The 10,488-nt window shown below is 32.7% G+C and overlaps 2 long non-coding RNA genes across 2 annotated transcripts; both read left to right on the forward strand.

Moving 5' to 3' along the window:
• Window positions 1-362: 362 nt before the first annotated feature.
• Window positions 363-2,320, forward strand: LOC146908599 (uncharacterized). Its single transcript, XR_015018351.1, has 3 exons — window positions 363-654; window positions 1,562-1,797; window positions 1,920-2,320. It is a non-coding gene; the product is annotated as an uncharacterized LOC146908599 (long non-coding RNA).
• Window positions 2,321-3,476: 1,156 nt separating this feature from the next.
• On the forward strand, window positions 3,477-5,434 carry LOC146908600 (uncharacterized). Its single transcript, XR_015018439.1, has 3 exons — window positions 3,477-3,768; window positions 4,676-4,911; window positions 5,034-5,434. It is a non-coding gene; the product is annotated as an uncharacterized LOC146908600 (long non-coding RNA).
• The last annotated feature ends 5,054 nt before the right edge of the window (window positions 5,435-10,488 follow it).

Raw genomic sequence — 10,488 nt, forward strand, 5'->3', positions numbered from 1 at the left:
CCCTTTTAATGACTCATTTTCAAACTTAATTATTTTAAAATTTTAAAATACGTGCATTAAATTAGCAACTTAAATGACATATTTAAAACTTAAAAAAACTTAAAGGACTTATTTGACACTTTAAAAAACTCATAGTACTTATTTAAAAAAAAACTAATATGTTTGTGAAAGTTAAAAAAAAAAAAAAAAAGAGTGTTTTGCCACAAAATTTTGCGGGCGGCAATTTTCCCTCCACTACCACAAAACAAATACACGCACCTACCAAACATTATTAAAAAAATTAAAAGAAAGAAGGTTAGCTAGCACACATAATATAATATAATAATATATTATTATAATTATCATTAGTTTATACTTTCATTGTCTTTCCCAAATTCATTCAACCCTTGTTATCGTAACAACTCCAAATCCCATGAAATCAGTCCAAACACCCCCTTCAAATCGTGACCTCTAATCTCAAATTCCTTCAATGGTTCTTCAATTCATCAACAGAGCCATGGTGACCACAAATCAATAGCCTAAATCCCTTCAAATCCAAAACCCTTGTGACCTCAATCGAACAACCAAGCTGTACGTTTAACTTCTGTAGTGATTTGCAGAATCACCCAAATCTTCAACCCCCAAATCGCTCATCTCAAACAACAATAGATCCATGTAATTTTTCCTCTCTTCTTCATCCTCTATTTTAGTTTCCTTGATGAAAAAACAGTTTTTTATTGTACTTTTTATTATGAAAAATTTAGTCTTTACAAAGATTGATTTGTAAATCTTGATAATTTTTCAATGGGTACCTTTTAACTTCATTCTATTCAATTTTTTATTGTATTTTTTACTATGAAAAATTAATCTTTATAGACATTGATTCATAAATTTGATATTTTTTTCAATCGGTTCTGTTTAATTTCATTATCTTCATGGATTATGTGTTTAGTTTATGTTGAGTTCAGTTTGTGGTTTAAAAAAAAAGATTTAATTGAAATGGGTCAACATAATCGTTTTGTCCATTCATGATTTTAAGTAAAATACTATTGACTAGAAGCACCCTTTTTCACAAGTAATATAGCTGAAGTTTATTAACATCTTTGAACATATGGATGCATTGATGATTCTGATGATTCTAGTACTGATTAGGTAGTGTTTACAGTGTCTTTTAAGTGGCGGGGTTAGTGGTAGCTGGACTGATTTTTGGAAGCTTTTTTTTGGACATTTAAACTGGGTTGTTGTGGTCTTGGTGTTGTTTGGTTTAGTTAGCCTAACATCATTGTTCCTTTTGTGTTGTATTTGTTTCCTAGTGGCTTCTGCTTATATGTAGCCCAACCCATTGTAATTTTGTTCCTTTTGTGTTGTATTTGTTTCCTAGTGGCTTCTACTTATATGTAGCCCAACCCATTGTAATTTTGTTTTGTTTCAAGCAGCGCAACTGTTACGTCTTGTGCGGGTTGTTTTGCCTAATAGATTTGACAACTCAAAAAAAAGATTCCTTTTTTAACATCGATTGTATTGTATAATTATGTAATTTTTTCCCCTTTGTAGTTCATCAATTTTTTTTTAATGATTGTAGTTCATCATTGGTTGACATAATGGACAATGTAAGAAGTGTGAAAGCTGGTGGTTCGCATAGGCCTACTAGTCAAAGTCCTGCTGAAGGATTTGATTTACCTTTTCAAGCTAGATCAAGCGTTGAGTTGAAAAAGATGTTTCAACATCAAATTAAGCAAGAAAAAATTGAAAAGTTGCATGAGAGGCTGCAGGGAAACAATAGAGAAATGCCTCAAGGGATTGTAGAAGTTGTAGACGGTAATTTTTTCTTGTCTCATGATTATGATTTTATAAAATTACATATGTAACATCTATGTTTTGGATTTCCTTCATATATATTTGTTCCTAATATTTTTTTTATGAATTTTCACAAAATTTAGAAACACCAAAAAAAAGGAACTCAGCAAAAGCAAGTTCAAAAGGACGAATTTCTTGAGGACAACTTAAGTGATGAATTTCAGGAGGATGACCTAGATGATGAATTTCAAGAGGATGACCTACATGATGAATTTCAAGAGGATGACATCGGTGATGAATTTGAAGTGGACGATATGGGTGATGAATTACAAGATAAACTTGAATGATCGAGTTGGATGGTGCTTTATTTTGGATGGTAGTTAAACCACATTTTGGATTGTAGTTCAACCACTAAACTTGTCCGAACTATAGTTTTGCTATTTTGCTAGGCTTATACTTCTAAGCATTAAACTTATCAAGTAATGTTTGACATTTTGATTACTATTATGTCTTGAATTAATGTTTGAACTATTTTATTATATTACATCTTTTGTGGTTGTATTGCTAAATTCGATCTTAATTGAGTTATAATTGACAATTTTAATATTGTCTTTAAGCTATAGTTACATTTCTAAAATAATTGGAAAATTCTAAAATTTTACGGGGACACTCTAAAAATGTTGTCTGTAAGCTATGGGGACGTTTTTTGGTTTTCTTAAAGATTCACATTTAAGGCAACGTTTATTAATTGTAGCAACCTATGGTAACATTTAAAAACGTCCCCTCAGAATCCCCAAAAAATCGTCCCCTATTCCTAGGGCTTAGGCGACGTTTTGTAAAAGTGTGCCCAAAGATCATGAAAAAACGTCCCATAGACTATAGGCGACGCTCGTATAGGAGACCCCTGAAAAACGTCCCCTATACCTTTAGGGGACGCTTTTCATAGTTCTGGCAACATTTTTCGATTGTTGTTATAAAGGATAAATGGTGTAGTGACTACACCATTTATTGTCTCTGGCAACACTTTTTTAGGGGACGTGTAAAAATTGTCCCCTAAAAGTAGTTTTGGGGACGATTTATGATTGATGCTAAACGAAAATTTGCAACCCCTAAAAACTGTCCCCTAATGTACTTCTGGGGACGTTTTTGGAGTGTTACTTTACTATTTCATTGGCAATAATTGATAATTGTCCCCTTAAATACTTCAGGGAACAATTTTAGATTGTCACTTTAGTTTTAAGGCAAACAACATCAAATTTTGGCCAAATATCTTGTTTGGTCCTTTAAGTTTTACAAAAACAATATGTTAATCCTTTTAAATTTGAAATAGGTCCTTATTACCCTTTTAATGACTCATTTTCAAACTTAATTATTTTAAAATTTTAAAATACGTGCATTAAATTAGCAACTTAAATGACATATTTAAAACTTAAAAAAACTTAAAGGACTTATTTGACACTTTAAAAAACTCATAGTACTTATTTAAAAAAAAACTAATATGTTTGTGAAAGTTAAAAAAAAAAAAAAAGAGTGTTTTGCCACAAAATTTTGCGGGCGGCAATTTTCCCTCCACTACCACAAAACAAATACACGCACCTACCAAACATTATTAAAAAAATTAAAAGAAAGAAGGTTAGCTAGCACACATAATATAATATAATAATATATTATTATAATTATCATTAGTTTATACTTTCATTGTCTTTCCCAAATTCATTCAACCCTTGTTATCGTAACAACTCCAAATCCCATGAAATCAGTCCAAACACCCCCTTCAAATCGTGACCTCTAATCTCAAATTCCTTCAATGGTTCTTCAATTCATCAACAGAGCCATGGTGACCACAAATCAATAGCCTAAATCCCTTCAAATCCAAAACCCTTGTGACCTCAATCGAACAACCAAGCTGTACGTTTAACTTCTGTAGTGATTTGCAGAATCACCCAAATCTTCAACCCCCAAATCGCTCATCTCAAACAACAATAGATCCATGTAATTTTTCCTCTCTTCTTCATCCTCTATTTTAGTTTCCTTGATGAAAAAACAGTTTTTTATTGTACTTTTTATTATGAAAAATTTAGTCTTTACAAAGATTGATTTGTAAATCTTGATAATTTTTCAATGGGTACCTTTTAACTTCATTCTATTCAATTTTTTATTGTATTTTTTACTATGAAAAATTAATCTTTATAGACATTGATTCATAAATTTGATATTTTTTTCAATCGGTTCTGTTTAATTTCATTATCTTCATGGATTATGTGTTTAGTTTATGTTGAGTTCAGTTTGTGGTTTAAAAAAAAAGATTTAATTGAAATGGGTCAACATAATCGTTTTGTCCATTCATGATTTTAAGTAAAATACTATTGACTAGAAGCACCCTTTTTCACAAGTAATATAGCTGAAGTTTATTAACATCTTTGAACATATGGATGCATTGATGATTCTGATGATTCTAGTACTGATTAGGTAGTGTTTACAGTGTCTTTTAAGTGGCGGGGTTAGTGGTAGCTGGACTGATTTTTGGAAGCTTTTTTTTGGACATTTAAACTGGGTTGTTGTGGTCTTGGTGTTGTTTGGTTTAGTTAGCCTAACATCATTGTTCCTTTTGTGTTGTATTTGTTTCCTAGTGGCTTCTGCTTATATGTAGCCCAACCCATTGTAATTTTGTTCCTTTTGTGTTGTATTTGTTTCCTAGTGGCTTCTACTTATATGTAGCCCAACCCATTGTAATTTTGTTTTGTTTCAAGCAGCGCAACTGTTACGTCTTGTGCGGGTTGTTTTGCCTAATAGATTTGACAACTCAAAAAAAAGATTCCTTTTTTAACATCGATTGTATTGTATAATTATGTAATTTTTTCCCCTTTGTAGTTCATCAATTTTTTTTTAATGATTGTAGTTCATCATTGGTTGACATAATGGACAATGTAAGAAGTGTGAAAGCTGGTGGTTCGCATAGGCCTACTAGTCAAAGTCCTGCTGAAGGATTTGATTTACCTTTTCAAGCTAGATCAAGCGTTGAGTTGAAAAAGATGTTTCAACATCAAATTAAGCAAGAAAAAATTGAAAAGTTGCATGAGAGGCTGCAGGGAAACAATAGAGAAATGCCTCAAGGGATTGTAGAAGTTGTAGACGGTAATTTTTTCTTGTCAAATGATTATGATTTTATAAAATTACATATGTAACATCTATGTTTTGGATTTCCTTCATATATATTTGTTCCTAATATTTTTTTTATGAATTTTCACAAAATTTAGAAACACCAAAAAAAAGGAACTCAGCAAAAGCAAGTTCAAAAGGACGAATTTCTTGAGGACAACTTAAGTGATGAATTTCAGGAGGATGACCTAGATGATGAATTTCAAGAGGATGACCTACATGATGAATTTCAAGAGGATGACATCGGTGATGAATTTGAAGTGGACGATATGGGTGATGAATTACAAGATAAACTTGAATGATCGAGTTGGATGGTGCTTTATTTTGGATGGTAGTTAAACCACATTTTGGATTGTAGTTCAACCACTAAACTTGTCCGAACTATAGTTTTGCTATTTTGCTAGGCTTATACTTCTAAGCATTAAACTTATCAAGTAATGTTTGACATTTTGATTACTATTATGTCTTGAATTAATGTTTGAACTATTTTATTATATTACATCTTTTGTGGTTGTATTGCTAAATTCGATCTTAATTGAGTTATAATTGACAATTTTAATATTGTCTTTAAGCTATAGTTACATTTCTAAAATAATTGGAAAATTCTAAAATTTTACGGGGACACTCTAAAAATGTTGTCTGTAAGCTATGGGGACGTTTTTTGGTTTTCTTAAAGATTCACATTTAAGGCAACGTTTATTAATTGTAGCAGCCTATGGTAACATTTAAAAACGTCCCCTCAGAATCCCCAAAAAATCGTCCCCTATTCCTAGGGCTTAGGCGACGTTTTGTAAAAGTGTGCCCAAAGATCATGAAAAAACGTCCCCATAGACTATAGGCGACGCTCGTATAGGAGACCCCTGAAAAACGTCCCCTATACCTTTAGGGGACGCTTTTCATAGTTCTGGCAACATTTTTCGATTGTTGTTATAAAGGATAAATGGTGTAGTGGCATATGCTTGACAATTGGAAGATTGCGCAAGAATTAAAAAGGACTAATGCTACACCTACTACTAAAACTGCACCAGGGCCGAGCAACACTCACAACATTCAATGATAGTGACCTGTCCCAAATGTAATGTTGATGCATCATTCTCTTCATATGAAAATAAGGTTAGCATTGATATGTGTATTCGTGATGTTGATGGCTGTTTTGTGCTAGCGAAAACCGCATGGCTTTCCCCATTTTGTTGGGTAGATGTGTTTTATCTTGGTTTTCGGGTGTCAAACATTGATTACGTTTGAACCTTTTTAACCTTTGATATCTCATTTTTTCTTGGGAAGGGAAAAATAAGCAAAACCCTTGAGAATCGAGGTCCGGGAGTTGTTTTCGCTACGGGAAGGTGTTAGGCACCCATAACGACTATAGTATCCTATAGGAACCGTCTTTATTTTCTACGCGCGCGCTTTATTTTTAAATGCTATTTGAAAAATGATATTTACACCTAAGAGTTTACTAAGTCAAGAATTGGAGGGAGAAGAATGTTTGATTTTATTTTATTTGAATTGAAGGAATATTGGTTCCTTGCCTACGTACCCTTTTATGGGATCAAATCCACCGTAGTTCTCTTCCAAAAAATGTTTTTGTTTTTGTTGGTTGATTTTAAGTTTGAAAAATGGAATTTTGAAGAATGAGAGAGAGAGGTCCCAAGGGCATAAGATTGTGAAAATGTGAGGTTGCATTAGTCATTTTGCAAAAAGGTCTAAGTATGATTAAAAATTCATTAAAATTTTGTTTAAGAAAATAAAAGGAAAATCAATGGGATTTTGATCCCAAAGTTTATTTAGAAAATGATTTGAGTGATATTGTTCATATTTATTTTGAAAATGATTTTTTTGCTAAGTTTCAAATCCTAAACATACATCTAAAGCATTCAAACCCTAAACAATACATCTAAGGCATGCATATCCTAATCATACATCTAAAGTATCTATGTGATGTGTGTGCATGTGTCGGTGCTTGTGTCGGTGTACATCATTAGAGTCCATAGTCCTTTACATCATGCCCTAATTACATGCTATGGTCTTGCAAGAATCTAAAAGCATAAAGTAAAATACAAGGATTCTTAAGTATTACATTCTAATTTTGCATGAATTTGAAAATAAAGACCAAGAATAGAAGATGGAGGATGAAATGCTTTATGGAATGCATGAAACATGAAGTAAAGTGGTTAGTGGCATAGGGCATTATAGAATGGAAATTGCAAGCAAAAAAGAAATGCTAAAAACTTGGCAAAAAAGTAATGAACCCTTAACCTAAAAGTGGCAAGATATACCTAAAACTTATCATAATATCAAAACAAATGTATGACCTATAATCTTCACATCATGCCAACTCTCCTAAAGGTTTTATCACATTCAATAATATGAGGATTATAAGGATACACTCAAGTCAAGAACCATGATATGTTTAGACATACTTGGCATTTTATTTTCACAAACAAACACTCACATGACTTGTAAGACAAGTAAACTCATACAATATATTCACATGCAGTAACAAACACTCCAAAACAGCAAGAAAACCATTATAAATTCACACTTCACAAATCAACATCATGTATCATGATTAGGGATCAAGAATATGTGCTTTCCACAAATTTTTTAATACAAAAACATCACAAAATAGCAAGAAAAGCATCATATTATTTTTTATCAATTTTTTAATATGAAAAATTATCACAAAAATATCACAAAACTAACAAGAAACATTCATGAATCTTTTTAGAATTTTAAAGGATTTTTTAGACTCAAAAATATACAAAACTTCACAAATTTTAACAAAAATAGTAAACAAATTAGCAAGAAATACCACATATATTTTCCTCAGGTTTTAACACATAAAAATACCACAAAAATGTCAAGAAAAATATCAAGAACATATGGAAAATTTTATGGAATTTTTCAAGAATTTTTGGCAAGGCTGGGGTGTAAAAATTAAAACACAGTATTGAAATAGCAAGAAAAAGGGGTGAAACGAAATCCACAGCAAAACCAAACCCAGGCCCAAAGACTGAAATGGATTTGGATCTCAGGAAGCCATAGAGGCCGTAGGATTGATCCAGATGGATCAAACCCTAAGTCCAACGACCAGGATGCAAAGACAGACGAACCAAAGCTGAACCGAACCGGTCCAGCTATCTATATAAGGGTTGGTGGACCGGTCTAATTCATTTCTCTCTTCTCATTCTCTCTTTTCACTCGTTCTTCTCTCATCTTCTCTCTGAAACACTAATCTTGCCGGAAACTGGGGAGGACGACGGAGGAAGATGAAGATTCATCGGAATCTTCATCTTCTCCGATGACCTGATGCTATTTTTTAAACTAATTACCCAGAAATGTTCGTCTTCCTCCCCTCTTTACGGATCTAAGATTATTTTTGTGAAATTGTGATTGAAACGAAGGAGATCGGAGTTTAAACTTACGGTTTCTAGGGTTTCAAATCTTTTTCGAATCTTCTTGAAACTGAACCCTAATCAACCTATTTTCTACACTAATTCTGGATTTGAACTCTGTTTTCGTAAATAAACGGTGAATCTTCATGGATTTACATTTTAGGGTTTCGGTTTTCAAGCTTTTTCAATCTTTTTCAAACTTTTCGAACGAACAAGTCTTAGGACTTGTTGATCCACTTTGTTTCACCGTTTACTTTCGATTGTGAACCTTCGATGAAGATTGGAAACGAAAAACGAGAAGGTTCTTTGAGTTATACCTGGATTTGAACGGAGATTCGAACAAAGATCCTCAAGAGAGCCTTTGATTCTTCTGGTAAGCGTTTCGTTGTTGTTCGTCTTCTTCTTCTCTGGTTCACTTCGAATTCAATCTCTCTTCTTCTTCTCTTTTACCAAATCCTTCGTGATCGCAAGGAATTCGTCTTTGCAATTGACGAATACTTGCTTGAATTGCGAAGGTGAAGATTCGATGATGATGATTTTCACAGAAAATCACTGAGAATCTTCTGCAAATTCGAACTAATTTTGCTGAATTGAACACCTTTTTGTTTTGATCTTCTGAAAATTTGTATTGATTTCGTATGTTTGATGATGAATTTGATGGAGAATTGGTATGAATTTGAGAGTTTGTGGTGGTTTCTGATTCTGTTACGGTGGAGGGAGTGGTGGTGGAAGGTTTGTTACGGTGGTTAGGGTTTGGAGAAGAGAGAGAAAGTTTGTTAGAACCTTCTGTGATGATGTGTCAATGAATGAATGGTATCCCTGTGTAATTGGTGATGTGGCTGTATTTATAAGCTGCCATGTGTGATTTTGGACCAATAGTGAGCTGACATGTGGATTTGGACTTGGTTGGCTTCGGCCTTGCTGAGTTTGGAACTTTTAGGGACCTTTTTGCAATTTTAGGAATCTGAACGACTAATCAGCAATTTGAAAAAAGGACTGGACTGCAAAATTTTAAAGACTGAAGGATTTAATTGCAATTGACCTAAAAAGGACTTAAAATAAAAGTTTGACCTAAAAGGACTAAAATTTAAATTGAAAAAAAAAAGACTTTAAAAGAAATAAAATTTTTTAGATTCTAAAAAGGACTTAAAATTTTTTAGTGTAATGCACTGTAACTAGATTCCTTAGATTTCTAATATTTTTTCAACATTGGATTAGATTCTAGGATGACAAAGGTAGTCAACCTAATAACATTTTCTTACTCAAATGCGTCGGTATGGAATATAGTTCAATTATTTCCAACTCTTATTTTGACAGAGCTAAAATTTTTTCAATATGTGAATACCGTATTGATTATGATAGAGTTGTTTTGATGACCAAATGCAGTTTTCAACTTGAATAAATAATTTTTTACTAATGAATAATAAGCATATAGTGATACTGTAAACGCCAACAACATAAGAAGTAGAACATGACCCACGTTTGCAATATATATCAATCAAACATTAAAAAAAAAAAAAAAATTTGTTGTCACACTTTTTGAAAACATAGCATGAATGAACCCACATACCTAAACAAAAAGTAACAATTACTATCATATAAGAAACCTTACTCCTCCTATCACTCATTTTGTCAAACAGTTTCTGGGCCTATAGATATTTGAAGGCATAAAGACATGAATTCTGCTCTTTACCCAACATAAATTGCTCGCTCTCCTGAAAAGACGAAAATACCTCTATGCATGTTAACTCACGCTAGTGTTAATTTTGCGTGAGATAACATACGCTGCGTGAGTTAACTCACGCTAGTGTAAATTTAAAAAAATTCAACGTGAGTTAACTCACGTTTATTAGAGGTCTGCGTGAGTTAACTCACATTTATAGCAGACAACAGTTACTGCATTTAATGCAATGCAGTAACTGAACAGAATTACGCCAAGTCATAAATGACTCATAATCATGACACATTCATAACTGAACCGAATTATGCTAGTTGAACAACATAATCACATAATCTCATGCATGTTAATGGCCGATGGAACCTTATTTGGAAGCTAAAAGTGCCTCCTAAAATTAAAAAATTTATTTGGCGTGTGTGTCGTGGTTGTTTTCCAACACGTGCTCACTTAAATAGTAGAGGAGTCTCTTTGCCCACAATC

The sequence above is a fragment of the Medicago sativa genome, chromosome 7 (genome assembly GCF_051527215.1).
Source record: "Medicago sativa cultivar Bolivia chromosome 7, Bolivia_mono, whole genome shotgun sequence".
Classification (NCBI taxonomy): domain Eukaryota; kingdom Viridiplantae; phylum Streptophyta; class Magnoliopsida; order Fabales; family Fabaceae; genus Medicago; species Medicago sativa.